Source organism: Dermacentor andersoni, chromosome 10 (genome assembly GCF_023375885.2).
Source record: "Dermacentor andersoni chromosome 10, qqDerAnde1_hic_scaffold, whole genome shotgun sequence".
In the NCBI taxonomy this organism is placed as follows: Eukaryota; Metazoa; Arthropoda; class Arachnida; order Ixodida; family Ixodidae; genus Dermacentor; species Dermacentor andersoni.
In genome coordinates, this window is record NC_092823.1 from 80,791,020 (window position 1) to 80,814,020 (window position 23,001).

A 23,001-nucleotide genomic window follows, 5' to 3' on the forward strand; every position below is an offset into this window, starting at 1 on the left:
TCCAATTACCAAAGTTCTCCATTTCAATGAAAGGAGTTGTATTTTGTGTGCAATCACTTGAAAAATTTCATATATATGGTGTTCTCCTTTCTCCTTAGTTCACTAGTGGGTGATGCTAGATTTATATTAAACTACATAACACCTGTGAATTTGGAAACTTATCACAACTACCTTTTCTCTGGGGCAGTTGTGCCAAGTTCAGCCCTGCTGCATAATGAATATCTTCTGCGAATCATTTTCTTTCTAACAGACTGTTTTCTGTAGGTAAGAACGGTGCCCATGAGTGGTAACATATTCAGCAGCCCGTACCCAATGAGCAAATTATAGAGAGCAGCAGAATAGCGGCTTCCTAAGATATCAGCAGCGGCACATCAGGCGAACGTACAAGTGCTACAAGCCCGCGTTGGCAGGTGCGGCGGAATAGGAGACCAAGTGCAATTTTTCTTTCTTTTTGCAATTTTGGTGTGCTGGGAAATATGAATATTCAAAACGTCCGACGAGGACTTGATCGCTCACAGCGCACCAAATCTTGCTGAATATATTTCCTGTTTAGAATTGGAGCTTCAGATGACTAACTCCACAAGTGGGGCCAGAAATTCGGAGCCGACGATACAAACGTAAAATGAGTTTCTTCAGGCTGTTTACCGGGTGATGTGAAAAATGAAGCCGTTCACGGCATGAAGAGAAGAAAGGAATGACAAGAATTAGTTGCACCATTTGTTATGTGAGGTAAAAAGATCACTGAAAAAATGAGGAGAGGCTATGAGTTATTCCCTTTGCCAGAAAACAAGAACACATTTTGTTCCATTTCGGAAACACAGCGAGCGCTTTACTGAAGAAGATTTGTGGATTCTTTTTAGTGATTTATTTCGCTAAACTATACTCAAGTGTTTCTTGCATGCTGGCGTTAAAAACATAGACCGTTACAGCCGATTGCATTTGTAATATTCTTGCACTCACGCAGCGACTGTTTTTCCTACCGTATCATTTACAAGCGAAAAGAAAAGAAAAAAGAATCCCGCGAGCACGTTCTCTCCTGCGCTGAAAAATCATTCTATTATGAAGGGACGCGAGCGAATGTTTGCAAAACTGCCCAACACATACTGTGCTTGCGAAATGTCACGCCATCTTATTGATCATCCGCACCTTCAATATTGTTCCTCTAAAGCACTTTGCGCTCTTGAAACCTGCATTTCTCTCACTCCGTGCCTCGCGCTACATATTTTTGATTGTTGGGGAAGGAGAAGAGAGGTGTGGGCTGTCGGTGTATAAAAGTGGTGACGCTTAGCTACCCTATTCACAGTATGGTGGAGAGCTGCTAGTGCACAATATTCGCGATGGCTGCTTCAAAGGCTCTTGTAATCCTGTCCATTATTGCTAGCGTTATGATTATGTAAGTATGCTGCGAGACTCTGACAAATGTGGTAATCTACAGAATAGATATATTTTTTGTCCGTGTAGGTTGTAGTGCTCGTATGTCATTAAACGTCATGGAACCGTAGCTGTGAGTGTGCAGAAAATGTTTCGATTGCTACTGCACCAATGATTCTAAATACATGTTAGCTTTCCTCTTCGTACCTAAAGGTTATTTCCACGAAAGGAGCAGTGAAAGTATCATTACCTTGTCAAAACTAGCTGCAACTTTTTTACTGCGTCTCTGTAAGAATGTCATTGTCTCATATGCGATAGAATTAACGTTGCACGAAAGTTTTAAAACTAAAATTCTAAAAGGTAGGTCTGTCAATTAGGACAGAAAACTGTATAATTCCTTTTAGATGCGTACCTTTAAATTACGGAAAAAGCACAGAAGAATTGCTCTGACAGGTCACTACTCCTGTCACGCGACTAGTAGATGCAGTTTCTGCACTTCCGTAAACAATCTAAATATAAACGTTTGATGGAGGCATGCGAAATTTTTACAAAACAAATATTAAGGCGTTCTCATAGACAGCTATGATGTGCACTTTGTGTCACCCATGCCAACGCATGCAGACATCTTTATGTGGCAACAACAAAAACTTGCTAATACTGTTGCGCCTTCAAGCGATCACCGTCTTGGTAAGCCACCTTATGTTCTCAAACTGGCTATTGCGAAGAGTGCAAACGGAACGTTACCCGATATTGGCATACGATTCTTATTAATATATGGACACAATTTCATTGGCTTCTCCACCAATTTATGTATTATGTATGCAGTCTCCATACGCTGACCGCGTAAAAAAAATCGCAGGTTGCTTACTAGTGTGAAAAACGAATTGTTTTAGCGTTCGCTCTGCTGTCAGCTAGACATTTTCGCTTCTCATCTGGAGCTTGCCGCAACGCTTAGGGTCAGAAGGTCCTTGTTCTTCCATTATGTTTGTATAAAGCATGTTCTGTAGCGTCCTCGTTTAAACTGCTCTGCTCTTCTCCGATTGCCCGAATGCACGCCGACTTTCTAAGCCTACACTGGCGCAGCCCGGCCTCCCACAGTGCTCTGAGCGACGCATCGCAAAGGTAACAGTTAAACATCTAGTTACGGGACGTAACTGCAAACAGTAAAGCAAGGCGCCGAAGTCATACAAAAAAACTTCCCCGATGCAGGCACCGAAGGGCAACACAATTACTCTTGTTGCTGCTACCCGAGCTTTGTGTCCCGTCACTGACCCACTGCCCTCTCACTGCACGCGACTCCGCGTGCGCTTCCATAAGCAGAACCTCTTTCTGGCTTAGCTCTCCCCTATCTCCCTTCTCTACTCACCTTTATAGCTACGCACAGCGCCAATGTGTGAAACCGAGCAACGAGCAACGAAAAAGGTATATTATTCTAAAATTACAAAAATATATCCCCTGCGATGTGTAGAGCCCGACTTGCAGCAAGAATGTGGTCAGTTATCCTTGAGGCTATGACAAAAGTTGAAAAGTGGCTGCAGACTAAGTGCGACAATAGAACTTAAGAGAACTGCCACCAGTACGCTGTCACAATACAGACAAACATGAGCAGCTGGAGAATGCCCGATCACCAGAGGTCCAGGGACATGCTGTGCGTGCGCTTTCCAATACGGTCAATTGCGGGTCAGCGGTGACCTGTATTTCTGCTTCCTTGTGCCTTCGTCGTTTGCGTGGCCCCATGAAGATGTTCAACCAGTACTAACTTGTACAAATGTTGATTCCTCTGAAAACAAACTGCCGCTATGTCACCCTCCGCTCTGTCGGCTCTAATGAAAGTTGAATAAAGAACATGTGCTGTGCGAATCAAGGGCTCTCGTATTAGGCAATCATCGTAGACTGGTTCTATTCGTATGTTTTTTAACGATGCCCATGGTGGGTGTCATAGTAATAGCCCGTCTTAAATCGATGTACTAGTCTGCCAGGTGGCCAGGACTCAGTGCAACGCTTCATGTTATAAATTACTTGGATTCAGCGACATCCTTAGCTTTACGCTCTATGCAAACAAGCAACCACTCAATGCCGAACTAGGTTTGTCATCTAAGACTGACGCTGTAATTGCTGGATACGCGAGAATGTTTCGGTCATCCGTAAGACACCGCGTACATGGCGCGAGCTTTCACGACTAATTTCCCATGTCGGAAAATTAGGCAACGGTATCACTGGGATCGTGCGCTGATTTGCGATATATAGAATGAAAAAGAGGCGCAAATCACCATGTTATCGCCATGGTGAACCGCTGTCACGAATAAGAAGGCGCGGATAAGTGGGGCAATGTTGCAGTACGCCCGATATAGCATACAGTGTCCCACAGGCTAGAAAAGTAAGGGTCGTGCAGTTGCGCTTCGCTGGCTTTTAAGGCGTGAGCTCAGACGCGTCAAAGTGGCGAAATTTGTATGCGTGTTATATATATATATATATATATATATATATATATATATATATATATATATATATACTAATGTTGATGCTGGAATGCAATGTGTGCAGTCGTACTAATCTTCTGGGCCATGAGCCACATAACACCAGTCTTGAATACGAAATATCCTCCCGAAGAGAAGAGACCTCAGTGAGTTTATTTCACAGGGCAGTGAAAGACACAATCACCCGCGAAAAGACGTATTGCAGAGGCTACGGTGGATGGCAGGTTTGGGTCTGGGTAGAGGTGGAGGCAGTACTGGGTTAATGTAGATAAAAAATTGGAGCGCCCCAAGAACAGTGCCCTGAGGTAGACCAGAATGACGTAGGGAAGAGATGCTATAAGGTGGTCAGCATATACGAACTGTTTTCGGGTAGTGAAAAAACACTGGGTCGAGTTAAGAACAAGTGGGTGGGTGTTTAGGCGTTATATTTTTAGCAAATGACGAGCATGTGGAAACTTATCGAAAGCCTTTTTGAAATCCAAATACAGAGCCTTAGTTGGAATGCTACAGTCAAGGCTTAAAAGAATAAGAAGAATAAATAAAGCTAACTGCGTTTCGCATGCGTTTTCTTTCCGGCAGCCATGTTGGTAGGGTAAAAGAACTTCACTGAAGATAGGAAGTTAGCAACATGAGAGTATGTGACGTGTTCCATGATGTTCGAACATATGCTGGTGAGTGAAATGGGGCGGTAGTTACCTGGGGAAGACCGATCACCTCGAAGACTTGACGGATCTTCCCTGTTTTCTATTTTCTAGAAACAGTGCCTCTAACAAGTAATTATTGAAATATAATACAGAGGATCAAACTACACACATACTTCGTATTTTTAACACTTTGGCACTGATAACGCCTATCCCACAGGATGAAGACCACTTGAGGCCATCTATAACTTTAACGACACCTTCTGGCCTAGAATCAATACATTCCATTGATAGAAAATTTTAAAAGGGTAAATGTGGAATTTTATTGGCAGCTTCTTTTGAAAACATTGAATAAAATAAAATGCAATGCTCAAGGCAACAGGAACATCTGAATCAGAAATGTACGATGCAGAGTTAATACATAGAGAAGTAGAGCTATTATGGTCAGGTGTTATTGTTTTCCAGAAACACTGCGGGTTAAAGTAGTTTGGGACGGTAGTACAAAAGAAATCGCCTTATGCGTGCGCTTTCATTGAGTTGCATTCTTTAGTGGCTTCGTTATCTATTTAGCACGTGAAATCGAAGAAAATAAGTAAATCACAAATTCACTTCCTAATAATTTACGCCACATGTTGCAGTTTGATTTATAGCCAGTGAACTTGCACCAAAATATATATATGTAGTCGAAAGTAATCTCCAGGATGCCAGTTTCGACATATTCCCAGAAGTGGGACGAAATAAATGTGCATTGAAGTTACTTTCGCGCTTCAGTGCATAAAGGGTGTTTTGTTAAAAAAGTAAGTGGAACGCTACAAATTTACGGCTAGTTGATGTCGCGTTAAACCAAACTGCCATTCTGGAACACTTTTTCAAATAAATACGCCTTGTAAGCTCAGCGGCTACAATTAGTAAATTGCGATTGCTGCGATAAAGTAAATAATGAGGAGGTTAATTCATTAGTTTACCTAATTAGTTCTGCAAGTGTTTGGATTTCTCGTGCAAGCAATAGCGGTCTGTCTGCGTAATGGATCTCAAGGACTAGAAATATGTTATCTCCAACGCGCCATATTGTAAAACTTCCGAAAACCGCAGTATGATCACCCGGTATATTACAAGTGATGGTTCCCTTCTACAGGCCATCGTTTAGTACACTTCGCTCCTTGAAGAGGCAGCATGGGTGTCTTATGAGTTCCTGAACAACACTTTGCAATGTGGGGAATGAGGCTTAAATCATGGAAATCATGGACTTATGGCGAAATCGCATTTGTCTTTTTTTTTTCCTGCTTTCAGGGAGTTTTTGTTTTCACAGAGAAGCCCTATTGTTAAACGAAACGACCTATGCAAAGCCATACATAAATACCGCCTTGTGTATTGTCCGCACTGCTTAGAGATCTATTAGCAGCGGACGCAGTCAAACGGGCGAGAGAATACGTGGACGAGATCGGGCCATTGGTTCTGTGTACGTCGGAGGTGCAGTGACTGGCGTCTCTTCATGGGCTGCAGAAACGGCGTGATAAGCTTGCTGATAGATGAAGGCGCGGATATGAGGTGTTAACGCGGGTGATGGGCGCGCAACAGAAGACATCAAACATAGCTGGCGAAAGACCTCTGCGCGAACGAACTCCTGAATCTTCAGGAACGCTGTAGAATGGTTGTCGCCGACTCGAAGACTCGACGGAGGGTCGGCGGGCATAGGGGGACGTCGGGTGTGAGGCTGTTGCCTGCGGAACGTGTCGTAACTCTGACACAATTTTATCACTTTGCGACCAGTGTGAGGAATTTTCGATAATAACGTTTGAAACACGTCGTTTTCAATACCCTTCATTATATGTTTGATCTTATCCTCGGATATCAACGTCTTGACCCATTTAAAAAGGTCAAGAAGGTCCGCAATATATTTCGTGAAATAATCTCCAATTTGTGGAAATGTGTATGCAAACGTTGTTCTGCACGACGTTTTCTTACTGCTCGCGGAGTGAAAACTTGGGTGAAGCTAAGTTTGACGACCAACCACGTAGTTCCGTCAGCTTCGTTGTTTAGAAACCAAAGTTTCGCAATGCCCATACATGGAATGCTACATTTCTCAACTTGTTAACATCGTCCCAATGGTTATGGGTACTGATTCGCTCGGTAGAGGAGATCCCCTCCTAAACGTCTTTGCCATCTGTGCCGGAGAAGATAGGGCGATCCCGCTGACGCAAGGCACCGGCACAAACGAGTGTGGGTGGTGCCGTTAGAGTAGTTCAAGGAGGTTGCTGCGTCGTCAGGCATGGTGGGCGGTAGAGTGCGACTCTGAAGCTCCAGGGTGGTCGAAGTCCAGCCAATTCATCACTTGCCAAGAGATTTGTTATCAGCGGACGCAGGCGAGTCAGCAGCGGTCACAAGGGTTCGACGAAGGACAGGAACCGCAAGCTCATGCCGGCGGCAATGCTGCTAATGAGCAGCCTACTATTCCTTTTTAACAATTTCCTATATCAGAGTATTTATTTCCGTGTTGCTTGCTATGCCGAGACAGATGCCTCAATGATTACTTTCGATAGGATTTTATGAATGTTGATCACAGAAAAGATGCTCTTTTTATCTTGCACCGTAATACGCGCGGTTGTGCGTCCAGTTTCTAGAACGCTGTTGTCATTTACAACAACCAAGACAACCACACTTATACCATGATGAGGCAGCAAAAGTAACAAGGCAAGAGCGTGTTTACGTAAGAAAGTCATGTGTGTATATATTGGCGAAAAATTAATTTCCTTGAAGAATTAGTTGCCCACGAAACTCAGAACTTTATTCATTTGTAGGGCGACACCTTGTGTGCACTCTTTTTATATTCCGAGCAATGGTCTTTCATATGGCCAGTGTGCATGAAAACTGCCAGTCCAAGGTGACTTTCATATTGTTACAACAGCAATTACACCGATTTTTGTGACGCATTCGCGCCGTCGCCGTTCACAGTGGAGCTTCTTCAGCCGCGCTGTCATATCATCGATGCGCTTGCATGGCCATTGAGTACAAGACTAGAAGGCCTTCAGAAAAGCTGAGTGTGTTTGACTGCAAAAGCGGCGAAGCAATATGGACGCACCCTCGTACCCCGTTAGTTTCATTCTGCCAGAGTCAGGACCGCGTTCTGCCTTTTGATGCTGGCTACAGTGCTGCGCACACACACATTAACGCTCTTGCTGAATAGCTCTATGGAAGCCACGTAGTGCCGCATACAATGGTCATAGCGCAACGCGCATTGAACGCCAAGCTACTAATAACTAATCGTAAATTTGGGTCCTCACAATAGCCGACAATTCACCTACTCTCTCATATCATGCACAATCGCTGCCCTACGTCTGCGATGCCGCTGGTAGCACTCCTCGTCACGACTTAATTCTGAGAAGCCGTCAGCGCAACGTAAAGTCTGGCTATTGTTTTTAGTACTTTGCGTGCGATCGAGACTGTCTTATTTCTAAGCAGCTGTAATTTGAGCCACTGCCGTAGCTGATTGGCGCTCTCCGAAAATGTAGCAATATGATTATTTTGCAATCACGCCCCATATATGTGTATGGCTGATTTTTATAATTTGTAAGTTAACCTAGTTCTTGTTCCGATGATTCATTTCTGCTTTAGTTTATTCTGTTAACGACGACCACGTAGGTGGGTGTCTATTGCAATAAGCGGGGCTTTCCGAGTTTTCTAATTCTTTCGGTGGAGCAGTAAATTTAAAACATTCTTTTTTAGAACGTTGCCCATATATAATAAATTAGTGTAAAATGTCATCTCAATTTCAATTCGAGTTCTCTTGCATTCAGAGAGGACTTGTCGCGCACGTTTCCCAAGCCAGTGATATTTTTCTCAGACAAAAAGTAATTCGAGTAGCAAGAACAGCTTCGTTTCAATGATGCTACGTGCCTAATTGCTTTTTAGTTCAAAAATCTGTTTGTGCTCGCAGAACCCAATGCATGGCAGCAGCAACATCAAGTTCTGCTGCAGGAGCCGGTGGTGCCACCGAGAAAGCTGGGGGTACTGGTTCCTGCGGCGGTGGCGCTGCTCCAGCTGCCGGCGCTGCCGCTGCTGGTAGTGGCCGTAAACCTGAGTCACTCGTTTCTGCATCCTATTCATAATGGAAACCCAAAGGTGCAGTCTGTTTACGGTAAGACATGTTATTATTGGTTTCATTATATTTTTTGCGATGATTTCTGTTTGTTCATCTAAATAGGCCATTACAGCCGAGCTACATTTATTTTTGTTACGCACAACATACATAACTTACTGGGTTCGTATAGGAAATATTGCATCTAAGCTTAAAATATTTTATGTATGTGGCGTATTGATGAACTTCCCTTCGTAGATGATGGAGGTGGTGGTGGTGCTGATATTGCAGCAGGTGCGGTTAGCTTGGCATACATAGCCGCAATTGATCCGCCTGAGCCTTCTATGAATGCCACTATGTGGGTCACCAGGTGTTGAAGAACCCCGTGTCTTGAAGAAAATTATAAGTCATTGCATTCTATTCTGTAAAGCCGCGGACACTCCGAGTAAAGTGGTGTCAACAAACGTCCTCTGCAAAAGACCATTCTTTTGCAGGCTGTTGACTATCGCTTTTCTTTCGCTGTCGAACGGTAAACATAGCCAAATGAAATGTTTGATGTCGCCAATATCAGAACAGAAGATACAGAGCCGGGAAGCGCATGGTCCAGTCATGAATAACCAAACCGCGATGTACGCGGAATGGGTTAGGATGCGGTAAAATAGTGTTGCTTCTTTCCGATTTTCTCAACCCAGGATTTAAGTTGGGTATGGTGGATACCCCTAAAGTGAATGCGCGTTGCCTCCAAAGGGTTCTGCAACATCTTGGGCGCTCTTGCTTTTGGGATACATGTCAGTGCCAAGTGTGCAAGAGCGTCAGTTGTTCATTTCCTTCCATTCCTATGCCGGCTGAGATCGCTGGAAAGTTTACGTGAAATCCCCGGCTCATTAGAACTTTGACCAGTGCAGAGATTGCCGTGTAAGCTTGTCGCGAGATTGGCTCTAGGCGTAATCATTGTGACAATGACTATGAGTGCGTCAGCACTAGCACGTCACGTGCGGAATAAGCGCGTAAATTTTGCAAGGCCGCGGTAATTGCGGCGCGTTCGATTGTTGTAGACAAAACAACGCGATCCAGGCAGCCAGACCATGACACATCAAGGGAGGGTATGCAGAATGCAGCTGTGTCACTATCGGCTTGTGCACACACCTACCCGTCTGTGTACACTTATAGGTGGCTTGGAAACGCTGTGCTCAATTGGTATAGCACATGGAACTGCTTGGGCACTTGAAATGGTACGTTTTGCCGATAGGTGGAGTACACTGAGGCTGCAGGTAATGTCCGAAAAAGACCATGGTAGGCCGAGGCGACTCAGTTTAGGCCACTCACATCTAAAAATGGAAAGGTGTTCAGTGCCGCATTGATATGGGAGCGTGTTCTTGCGTTTAGCCGCCGGAGAAGCACCGCGCCTGGGGGGACCCGTCCAGCCTTAAAAGCTGCGTCAGCGAGGCCTGATATGTCAAAAGCCGGAGTGGAATACACTCCGATTTATTACTAACCTTCAAGTTTGAAGCCGCCTAGTAACCCCCATCGCTAACCGAAGTCACTTTTTGTGCACTGCCTCGAAGCATTCGAATTTCCTCGCCGATGGTGATATCAGCGGCAGCTGAAAGAGAATGCGCGTTGTTATCAGTGCGGCGTCCATTTTAAGCATAGACATGGGATTGTTTCCCGCACATGTAGCTAGGGTGTGAGGTAGTGCGTTGACTCTTTGTGCTGATGAAGCCACAACGCTTCCAACTGCGCGTTGCAATAGTAGCTTGCTGTTGTTGGTGATGCCCGGGAATCGAACACTAGTTGCGCGTCGAATTGGACAACCTCTAATATTCAGTGACACGCGACATGACTTTCCCGTCACTAACGGGGAAAGCATGAAGGAAGTTTTTTTTTCTGCTAAGAAAGTTAAGGCCAAGCATCCATAAGTGACTATCGATGACAGAGATTGCACTCTGGGCTATCCCTACCACACCTTTGTGTTAGTACCCCGATATCTAAATGCAGCTGTCATATGCGTACATGGACATTTTAACTGTCCGTCAAACCTAATTTCAGTGTGTCTGGAAGGGTGCGTATGGCAACGTTAAAAAAGGGGAGCTTGCGCACTTTGTTGTGGGACGCTGAGGAAAATGCGTCGCTTTTAGCTCATTATGTTTCCGAGCTAAATCTGAACATGTCGCTCTCTGAGAAATTAATGGATGAATCGAAGACCGTTTCCATAGACACTCAGGGCTTGGAGTCCGTTAATGATCCCAGTATGAGGCACACGGTCATATGCTTTGGCAACGTCCGTAAAGATGGCGAATGTCGAAAGGGCGTGGACGCGAAGGGGCTCGATGTGGCTCAGTAAGTCCAAGACACGTTCCTGGACACTCATTTGTGGGCGAAATTTGGTCATACGATGCCATTCTACTTCCTCGCTCTTGAAACAAAGTTAACCCCGCAAGTATTAGTCTTTCCATCAACTTTGATACTTATGATCTTAGCGATATTGGCCGATATGAGGTAAGGTTCACAGGAACATTACCAGACTTGAGCACTGCCATCGCCCATGCTGTCTTTCACGCTTCGGGGATCTCTCCCGTGCTCCAGAATCGATTAAGTATGTCCAGAAGGGCTCACCTTCACTCGTATGGCAGACTTGTCAGCGCTTGATTGCTGAACAAATCGGAACCCACAGCGCACGTCTTTTTAATCCGCTAAGCACCAAATCCAACTGGCGAAAAGTGAATGGCGTAGCCATCACCGTGGTGTGTTGTGTGTGTTTCGTTTTCTTGTCCTCGTTTTTTCGCGCAGTCTTAATTTTCTTCGAATAGGAACCAACTACACCTGAAAAACGTCCTACTAAAGTACATTCCCTCTGATCTGCCAGATGTCTATATGCCGGCAATATCTTCTGCAATGATTGATAAATCTTTTCTTTTATTTAAAACGAGTGCTCCGAATAAATTGTGTGGGCGAATCTTTCCACATAGGCAACTGATTACTCCCCATATCCTTGTCATGAGAGTAAATACCGATAAGCTCTCACAGAAAGCAACCCATTAAACTCGTCTTAACCTTTTTGTGTGACAACTGACCAAGAGCGTTTACCTTGTTATATTCATATTTCGCAGAGGGATTCCCATGTTTTCTCATTAGCTATCGCTCTCCTCCGTAATTTTTTTTAGAATTTTCAGATTATTTAACATTGCAACAGAGTTCATATAAATAAGGGTACGCAGGAAGGCTGTCGGTGTTAGGAAATACCAGTTCACACCGTTACAGAAGAAGCCTTTACGAGTACAGATGCGGTGAAAGAAGGAAAGGCGATGAAAACTGAAAAACTTATCGTGTTCTCAGCCATGTGTATGCATTCTACACTCCCGCTTCGGCGCAACTGAACCATCATGCGCGATGTAGCTTTTCACCTCCGCCTGCTTTACATATCACATCGACGACAGAAGAATAAATATTTTTCACTGTCGTGGTTGAATGTGTGAAAAATATGAGCGCTGCTATGCGAATAGGCCGTCGTTGCGAAATAACCGAAGCCAATCATGGGTCACTGCCCCGTGATGCTGCACACCTTTAGCGCTCTATTTCTCTAAACATCGGCCGTGCTTTCTCACTGTTTGTTCTTGTACTTCTTGGTTCTGACGTACAATAAACACGCAGGTTGCATGACCAACATATCTACTTTTCCGGCACCTACAATAAGCTAGTTTGACTGCTCATTGATAACATACATAAACTCTGCCTCTTCGTGAGAGTCTTATAGGCAGACAAGCTTAGTCCAATTAACAGACGCACTAAACTGAGAAGTCACAATTACTTGCATAAGATATGAAGCGTTAAGCGAAACTGTTCGTCCCTTCTGGTTATGTTATCTTATATAATAGTGCCACTAAAACTTTGTGACATAAACTAAAACATATTTTGTATCAATGATCACTTCGGCTTTTAGGAAAGCCAGGCCTTTTAACCAGCAAAAATATTTGTTTAACTTTGCGATTTATATAAACCATCGAACCATGTTATGAGTCATCGAAACTTCATGGGCTTGTCCAAGCTAACTGATTTTATCTTCCCATTGCCCATTTGAAGCAACCGAAATGCATCAAGATCGCAACTGATGGTGTTTGTGCCAACGTAAAGACAAAAACCAGTCACTGGAAAAAGACATCTCAATATGGTGTCATTATTGCTTGCACATGATAATAAAGTGAAGCACAAAAAAAAACAAAGGGAAAGCAAAATACAGATCGAATCGTATCACAACGTTTTATGATATGAGTTATGAAAATTGAAAAAATGCAAATCAGTCATGTCTATGAATAAATATTAGTTAGTCTAAAAATTATGCTTTTTGTCTTTTTATAGCTCCTATATATCAGCCCTGCGCGAGCAGTTTTGTCAATAGCGCATTGCAGAGGCACGATATAGTCGCGATACGCAAACGTCGCCAGGTCTTCTCAAGACTTACGGGCCATGTAATAAACGCTGTTACGATGATAATTTGTTTTGTGTCTAAATGTTTCGATAGTATTGACACACCTACTTGTTTATCTTTATTTCGTGACCAGGTTTAACCGTCTGACAAATGGTGCCACTCAACGCAGGATGTGCCTGCATGTATCGCATGTTTCTCGAATGTTATGGATGGTGATATGCACTCTCTGTTGTCACCGAATCTTGTGTAATCTGAGTGCATGTGTGCGCGACGCGAATTGTGTAGTACTTTCTGGAAGACACCCCCCCCCCTCCCCCCCCCCCCCCCCCCCCCCGGTACCAGCGATTAACCTGCAACCATCAAGGACTCGTGTACGAAAGCCGACGCGCTTGACCCGCTGATCAGAGTCTGACTATCGCCGACTCCGATCGCCACTATAATTGTGCTTTGAGTGCAGCCTGTTCTTGGGGGCAAACGTTCACCCAACATAACGTAGTTTCGTCATTCACAGTCTTGCTACCACATTCTTTACCGTAACTACTAAGTAACATCTGGTGCAGGTGCTTGCGTTCATCTACCAGACACCCTCGCAAAGCCGGGATCCAAGCCCGAACCCGGACAAAAACCCCAACATCCCCAGCGACCAGCGAGGAAACCGCTGGCTTCAAGGACTGCCCCCGTGTCAACGACTTTTGCCTAAGACCATTAGGAAGAAGGTAGCCAGGTCAAGAACAATGGGAGCTACAGTTTTCCCCATCGTGCTTCATCAACCAAGGCAGCCACCTACCTTCCGTAGAGCTTCGTCAGACGATTCCGAAACCTGGCTTGAGACTTTAGGAAGAATTTGAGCCTTCCACAACTGGACGTCTGAGGATAAGCTATGCAACGTGTACTACTCCTTGGAAGATGGCACTGGGCCATGCTTCAATATCCGGGAGTCCACCTTTACGACGTCGGGCCTACTCCGCGGTAACATTCTCAACCCCTTAACGAGCTCCGTATGTAATGAAAGGGCCAAATATATATTGGATGCACCAAGTGCAGCTACCTAACCATAACGTTGCGATCTTTACGGAAGAGATGAGCCCTCTATTACGCCACGCTGACGCGAAAATATCCGAGGAGTAGAATGTCCGCCTACTCATGCGTGGTATGAAGCAAGAACTTATCGCCATAATCAGACGAAGCCCACCGAAGACAGTCAAAGAGTTTCTTCGCGAGGCCGCCGACATCGAGAAAATGCTGGAAATGTGGAACGAACAATTCAACCGCCGCCCGAACATAAGAAACTACGCCGGAGTTCAATCAGTGGGCACGGATGATCTGCGCGAGACTATCAGAGCGGTCGTACGGGAACAGATTCGGAAGTTCTTCCCCTCGACGCCGCCTCAATCAGATTCCATCGGTGAGATCATCCGCAAATAAATTCAGCAGTCACTTGGAGTCCCTGAACCGCAGCTTCCATGGCTGGAAGCCACGACCTACGCCACCGTAGCCCGCCATCTCCCGACGTCACGCTCCCCCTCCGAGACCGTGCCTGGGCCCGGTAGCACCGCAGTGCAGTTGTTCGCCGCTACAGTGGTCAGCTCTCCCTCACGTCGCCCAACGCAGCTACACAGGCAAGACAGATTTATGGCAAAGCTCCGGACCACCGCCCGATCTGCTACCACTGTGTAGAAGTGGGGTACGTCTACTGCCGGTGCTCATACCGCGACTTGAGAATGTGAGGCTTCGCCGTCTACCCGCCGCGTCCACAACCTAATGAGCAGCCACGTCACATCGCCGACTATATCGCCTCAACACAGTGGAGGCCCCGATTACCTTAGCGTTCACCGTCGCCAGGACGCTACCTGTCGCCGCAGCGCCAACCATACACTGGCCCCGCCCGGGGCTATCCGTAAGCCCTTCTCCGGAAAACTAAAAGCAGCAGCCCATAGATGTGCGGTTGCTGCACACCGAAAAGATGAAGATCGTCAATCGCCGACGATGATGCTTCAAGGTCTATTGCGAGGACGCAGTAACGACACGCTACAATCCAGACAAAGCCTCGAAGCCAAAATCCACCAACGCAAAACGACCGGACGACGCCACGTACCAGCCACAAATCAACCTGACGCAGCCATGATCCGACGCTAAGACCAAACTGCAACCGAAGACAAAGAAAAACCGACCTCCATGTGCTTCTAGATTTCCACGAAGTCGCCGCGTTTGCAGATACTGGAATGGACTACACTGTCATCATTGAATTATTCGCCGCCAAGTTAAAGAAAGTCAAGACTGCATGCGGCGCCCCTCAAATTTGGATAGCTGGAAGACACCGCATAATGCGACTGCAATCTGCATGACCACAATTACAGATAACGACCGCACCTACCCTGCCACCTTGGTTATCTTCTAACAGAGTTCACGAGACGTAATTCCCGTCACGGACTTCGTGAACCAACACGGCGCAGTCATCGACCTGAAATCAAAGTTAATAGCGCTAGTCGAAGATCAACCGAAACCACCAGAGCGCTCTTGTAATCACCACGCCTTGAGTGCGCTGGAAAATCAAGTCAGCATCCCGTCCCGCAGCAGCAGTGTCATTTCCGTCGGCACCGAAATACCTGCAAACGTCGAAAGGCGTCATCGAGGGTGACCAATGTCTACTGATCTAGGCCTACCGTGAAATTTGTGTCGCAAGAGCTATTGCTCGACTGCAAGTAGGGAAAGCGAAAATGATGCTGACAAACTTCAGCCAGAGTTCAAGCAAATCACCAAGGGCACAACTATCGTGTACATCGAATAAATTGTCGAAAGCAGCAATGCGTTAGTTCTGTCTAGTTGTGCCGCCTCTACCCCGCGGAACATAGTTCCCCTAACCATGCATCGAAATAAATACAAGTGTCCCCACGAGTAAGCGGCAACAGCTCAGAAGCCTTCACCGACGATAAAAAGAGTGCTTTTCCACGTCATCGACGATTCGAGAAACACCACTTGCAAAGTATGTAATAATAAAAGAAGAGCGAGCTCGACCACTCCGGCAGAACACCTACAGAGTTTCCTCGCGAGAAGGTCAAGCTATAAAGTAACAAGTCGACGAAACGCAGCTGCTTTTGTCTTGGTGAGGAAAAAGAATGGATCCCTATGTTTCTGCGTCGATTATCGTCGAGTGAACATGACCACGAAGAAGGACGAATACCCACTCCCACGGATAGACGACGCATTAGATAGGCTTTGCAACTCTGAATACTTCTAGTCGCTGGATTTCAAGTCTGGCTACTGGCGAATAGTAGACGACGAGAGAGATCGCAAAAAGACCGCCTTAAACATGCCAGACGGTCTATGGGTTCAAACTTATGCTATTAGGACTAGGTTCGGCGCCTCCAACGTTCCTGCGCATGATGGACACGGAGTTAGAAGGACTGAAGTGGCTCGAAAAACTGGACAATCGCCCCTTCAGAGAGGAAAAAGTCCTAGGACACTTGTCCACACGGGCTTCGGCACTCAAGGCCTTAAGGGCTTTGCTGAAGTCTTTAGGGACGTGTAAATTCTGCGACCGTCATTGAACGTTGTAGCGCGTAGTATGGCGTTACTGAGTGAATTTTCCGGTTTGCCTATTTTTTTCTTCTTTTTTCTGCTTTTAGTTCCCTTTACCCGTTTCCCCAGCACTAGGTAGCGAGCCGGTGCTTACACTAGCTGACCTGCCTTTCTTTTCTTATTGTCTCTCTCTCTTCATTGCCATTGGATAACCAATCTTTATTTCAATTATTAAGTACAAGCAATTTCCCCTATGTTTTCTTTGGTGTCTCTGTTGGTCTCTCATGACATTGTCGCGGTTCAACGCGGACAGAACACAGGGAGACGTTCTTCACGAACAACAGGACATTCTGTTCAAAAACAAACAGAGCAGAGACACGCCTTATTTGTCATCATCCAATCTGGCTCTGACCCACTAGGCGGAGTCCGTTAGTGCTCCCATCGTCGTCGCCGTCTGCATAGAATACACGCGTCATTTGTCCCTCGCTACGAGAGCATCGTCCCGATGCTAGACAACAAATGTCACTTGCGGAAGTAAAGGCCGCTAGCATATTTATTCGCTCACATACGGCTTCATGCGGACAACGTGCATAAGTTCAGGACGGTGTGTGTGGCGCCACGTGCAGTTGGGATTATCGGGATCGACCTCGTAGGTGACGTCACTGAATCGCCGAAATAACCAATATGGTCCGAAGTATCGCCTTAACATTTTCTCGGAGAGGCCTCGTTTCCGTATGGGTGTCCAAACCCACACTCTGTCGCCGACTTCATAGGTAACTACTCTACGGTAAAGATCGTAGGGGCCTGCGTCGTAGTCTTGCTGCTAGCAGATCCGCAAGCGCGCGAGCTGCCGAGCTTGTTCTGCGCGTTGCGTAAACACATCGGCGTCCGTATCAGCGTCGTCAAAGTCGTGTGGAAGCATCGCATCCAGCATCGTTCGTACATCCCGTCCGTGAACAAGGGTGAACGGAGTCACGCGCGTCGTCGCTTGTTTCGCCGTGCTATATGCAAAGGTGATATACCGTAGGATGTCGTCCCAATTTTTATGTTCGACATCCCCGTACATGGATAGCATGTCTTCGATGGTTTTGTTTAGGCGTTCTGTTAACCGATTGGTTTGTGGATGGTAAGCGGTTGACTTTCTATGGGCCGTTCCACTTAGTAGCAAGACGTTATCTAGGCGCAGCAAGGCGCAGCCGTAAATGCGGTTCCTCGGTCTGTTATTACGATGGCTGGCGCGCCGTGTCGCAACACCACATGCTCAGTGAAAAAGCGCGCCACATCGGTTGCTGTGCTGCTCTGGATTGCATTTGTTTCAGCGTAACGTGTGGGATAGTCGGTTGCGACGATAACAAAGCGATTCCCTGCAGTAGAAGTAGGAAGTGGGCCGAAAAAAACCATTCCGATTTGATCAAATGGTCTTCGCGGGACATGGACGGGTTGCAGGGGGCCGGCTGGTTTCGTCGGAGGTGACTTGCACCTCTGGCAGTCGAGACAAGTGCGAACGTGATGTTTCACGGCTGTGGTAAGTCTCGGCCAGTAGTACCTTTGCTGCATTCTGGCTAATATTCGCGTGTAGCCTAAGTGACCAGAAGTCACCTCGTTGTGGAAACCTTGAAGTACTTCCGTACGAAGAGCTGCAGGAATAACTAGCAGGTAGGGGGACCCGGTCGAAGAAAAGTTTTTTTTGTAAAGGACCTTGGCCCGTAAACAAAATGACAACAGTCCTCTTGCAAAAACTCTAGGTGGTTTCGCGGATCTTCCCTCCAAGTAATTGATTAGTTCAAGCAACTGAGGGTCGTCTCGTTGTTGCGCGTTGGCGAATGTGTCCATAACACAAAGAAATGCTGGGTCTTCTTCTTAGGGAAGAGCAGGTGACTATATCGGCGATCGAGACAAGCAGTCAGCATCCGTATGTCGCTTCCTTGACTTGTACGTGACAGTCATGTCAAACTCTTGCAGCCTTAGGCTCCAACGCGCCAGTCGCGCAGAAGGATCTTTAAGGTTTATCAACCAACATAGTGAATGGTGGTCGCTGATAACTGTGAAGTGGCGGCCATACAAATATGGGCTAAATTTCATAACCGCCAATACCACGGCGAGGCATTCTTTCTCAGTTGTGGAGTAATTAGCCTCAGTGCGTGTGAGTGCTCTACTCGCACAGGCAAGTACCTTTTCTGTGTCCTCTTGCCGCTGCTCAAGAACAGCTCTCAAGCCAACATTACTGGCATCAGTGTGGAGCAATGTAGGAGCGGTCTCATAAAAGTGAGCAAGCACTGGAGGTGTCTGGAGACGTTGCCGCAAGTCGTTGAATGCACCTTGCTCTTTGTCGCCCTATACAAAAGCAACGACGTCTCTCGTCCGGGGAGTTAACGGCGGCGCAATGCACGCAAAGTCTGCAATAAATGGCCGGTAATAGGCGCAGAGGCCGATGAAGCGCCTGACAGCCTTTTTATCGGATGGTACGGGAAACTGTGCGACGGGTGCAATTTTTTCAGGCTCCGGCCGGACACCTGCGTGGCTGACGACATGACCCAGAAACTGCAGTTCCGCGAAGCCAAAGTGGCATTTCTGCGGTTTCAGGGTGAGGATGGCGGACCGTATGGACTGCAGAACCACTTCAAGCCGTTCGAGGTGTTCTTCAAACATTGCGGAGAACACGATGACATCGTCTAGATACACTAAGCAGGTTTTCCACTTCAGACCCGAAAGTACAGTATCCATGAGGCGTTGGAGCATTGCACGCGCAGCACACAAGCGGAAAGGCAAGACTTTAAATTCGTATAGGCCATCTGCCGTCGCGAAAGCAGTTTTTCACGGTCTCCCGGGTCTACTTGAATTTGCCAATATTCACTTTTTAAGTCCATTGAAGAGAAGTGACGTGCCTGTGGAAGCCTGTCGAGTGAATCATCTATGCACAGAAGCGCGTATGCGTCTTTCTTTGTCATCTTATTTAACTTTCGGTAGTCCACACAGAAACGCAAGCTGCCGTCCTTTTTCTTGACCAGGACCACAGGAGATGCCCAGGAATTCGTTGATGGTTGGATCACGTCATCTTCAAGCATTTTTGTCACTTGTTGTTGTATGGCTTCAGGTTCTCTAGGAGTCACACGATATGGATTTTGGTGAATTGGTCTTGCCAGATCCTCGGTAATTATTCGGTGCTTTGTTAGGGGCGTCCGACCGACGCTGGACGTCGACGCAAAGCAGTCGTTGAACTTGGCCAATCGCGTAAGAAGCCGCTCTCGTTTGTGCTGCGAGAAACAGTGCTAACGTCAAGTACAGGAGCTGGGTCTTGCGTCGGCGCTTCTTCGAGTAGTGAACGGCAGACGCGAAGATCCGCAACGCCGTCAAGATAACCCACAGCCGTGCCCTTGGGAAGGTGCCGTTGCTCTGTGCTGATTCCGGCAAATAATTTCGTTCTAAACGACCGGGTATTATTGGCGGCGGTGCTAAGCCTCTGCTCGGGCCGCTCGTTCAGCCGCAGCGACAAACAAAGCACTTCCACCGGTTGCGTCACTGATTGTTCACAAAGAAAGCGTGAACACGGGAAAGCGTGGCTGGCGAGAAGCGCATTCTCTGGCGGCGGCGATGCCGCAGGCGAATTGAAATCACCTAACCAGCGGCGCTCAATTTTCCCATAAGGGAGCGTCGTAATCGTCGGCGAAATTATTCTGTGGCACGTGATCATGTGCTGTGGTAGCGTGTCTGTACTCTCTCTCTCTACCTCCGTGTCTCTTCAGTTATTGCTTGTATCTGCCTCTCCAGAGCCCAAGTGTCGGGTAGCAAACCTTATTTTTGTTCCGATTCTACCTGCACGTCTTTCTTTTCTGTCTTAGTACCTTAAAGAAGGGCTCCTCTCCGGTGAACCAAGCGCCTGTTCACCTCCGTAACTGAGTAAAGAGGTGACACTGTTGTCTCGAGGACAGACACACTTTAGTATGGATTTTTAGTAGCGTTTGCTGTGCTCTTTGACCTCTTCCATGCTGTGATGTGCTAGCTCGTGGTTTACTTCAAGCTCGTCGAGTTGTTGAGCAGGTATATGCACTTCCCTCTATGGAAGCAAGCACCCTGGCAAGCATCCATTGCAATCTGTAGGCATAACCTGATACATATATATATTTTTTTAATTTTCTGTAAGGAACCCTTAGGTATTTTAACCAGGTCGTTTGGCATAGGATGTTGTTCGCGACTCCAACCCATCGATAGCCACCTAGCTCCAGCGCAAAGCGTCAACCGACCCTGGCTTAAGCTTGAAGCGAAAAAAAACGACTGTACATGGGTGACTAGTTGCGCGCAACTGGAAATGTGTCGGTCTACAATGACGAAAAAGATCCGTTAAATTTCTCCGCGGATGAGTGAAATCGAAGCAACGTCAAAAATGTTCCGCTAGTAAGCAACCCGACGCATTACCAGACTGTGCCACAAGTCCACTGGGTAGGTACCACCTTTCAACGAACGCGCTTCGCACCTAGGCTTTAACGAGCTACGCCATGAATTCACTGCGACTTCACCGAACGTCTCCCCTACTAGACTCAATGAGTACCTGCATTGAGTATGCAAAAGCGAGTGAATAATTCTCAGTGTACGCAGCACTTGCGCGCCATGCATTTTTGGTGGCATTCCAGATTTCACGGCGGCGCCGCAAGGTGGCTCCGAGTGTTCTTGGCGAAGCGCGAAAAAAGGGTCCCAAGCAGTACACGCCTCATACATAACTCCTTTCGGCGCTGGCAATACGTTGTGCGGGTATGTTGATTCAATGCTAACGAATTACCATCGACACTCATCGTGAGATTGTTTCTGCCGCTTTGTTTTAATATTGTCACGTGGTGCTGACCTTGAACAACACAGTAGCAATACTGTGAAAGACAAAATTAACTTTTATTGGGCGAACCTGTCCCCACAAAAACAGGCTACACTTATAGCACAACGATAGCGGCGAACACGGTCAGCGATTGTCGAAAATCTGACCAGCGGGTCAAGCGCGTCGGCTTTTATACATCAGTCGTCGAATGTTCCAGAGTAATCGCTGGGACCCGCGTGCCTTCCACAAAGTTCTACATTATTCGCGTTGCGCACACATGCGATCAGATTACACAACGTTCGGTCAGAGACAGCGGAGAGAAGCATCGATAACATTCCAGAAACTTCCAATACATGCAGGCGCGTCCTGCGCTGTGCGATAACATTTGTTAGGCGGTAAAACGTGTCGCCCGATAAAGACAAACAAGTACGCACACAGCAGCAGGCTGATCCCGCCTGCTGCACACCCCCACCACCACCATCTCGAGAGTCTCGTAACGCACACAAACTTAGTCTAATTAAAGACGGACTAAGCTGAGAAGAAGTCACAATTCCTCGCATACTAATCAAGCGCTAAAGGAAAGCGTTCGTGCCTTCATGTTATGCTATCTTTAATATATTAGTGTCACTAAAATTTGGTGACATGAACTAAAACATATTTCGTATAATTTATAACCTAGGCCTCATTGAATACTAAGGAACTCGATATCAGTATAAGCGGGATCAATCAACTCAGCTGTGTACACCTTACTTTTCCATAGTGTAACCTCGGTGTTATTAAAAACCTCCCTCAAAAAAAGCACATGCGTCTTGTTTGTTTGGTAGGACCGAAGAAGAAAGGAAAGGCAGGCCTTATAACCAGCAATATGCGTTTGTATAAGGTTGCGATTTATATAGGCCATCGAGCCATGTTATGAGCTATCGAAATGCTTAGGCTTGTCCTACCTAATAGATTTTTATCTTTCCAGGGCACATTTGAAGCCACCGAAAAACCTCAAGATTGCACCTGATGCTGTTTGTGGTAACGTACGGAAAAAAGCCAGTGACTAGACAAAGAGATGTCAACACGGTTTCATTATTGCTTTCACACGATACTGATGTAGAGCAGCAACAAAACAAAAAAGCAAAATACAGAGCGCATCGCATCGCAGCGTTCTTCTAATATGAGTCATAAGAATTCTAAAATGCAAATCAGCCATCTCTATGAATAAATGTTGACTATTCTAAAAAGATATGCTTCTTGTATTTTTACAGGCCCTGTATCTAAGCACTGTGCGCAGTTTTGTCTATAGCGAATTCGCGGAGGCACGGTGTGCTCGCGATACACAAACGTGACCAGATTTTATCTTTATTTACGCGACATGGAATAAACGCTGTTATGATGATCATTTGTTTTATGGATAATATCGACACACCTACATGTTTATCTTTACTGGGTGACCGCGTTTCGCCATCTGACAAATATTATCACTCAGAGCAGGACGCACTGACATGAATCGGAAGTTTCACAAGTGTTAACGATGGTTGTATCCAATCTCTGTTGTCACCGCATCTTGTGTAATCTGATTGAATGTATGGACGACGAGAATCGTGTAGTACTTTCAAGAAGACAGCCGGGTACCAGCGATTACCCTGGAGCTTTCAAGGACTCAATTATAAACGCCGACGCGCTTGACCGCTGATGAGATT

General features: G+C 46.3%; 1 long non-coding RNA gene across 1 annotated transcript; it reads left to right on the forward strand.

Annotated features, from left to right (window-relative positions):
• The first annotated feature begins 1,313 nt into the window (after positions 1–1,313).
• On the forward strand, positions 1,314–22,522 carry LOC129388331 (uncharacterized). Its single transcript, XR_011890402.1, has 3 exons — positions 1,314–1,393; positions 8,424–8,624; positions 22,281–22,522. It is a non-coding gene; the product is annotated as an uncharacterized lncRNA (long non-coding RNA).
• Positions 22,523–23,001: the final 479 nt, after the last annotated feature.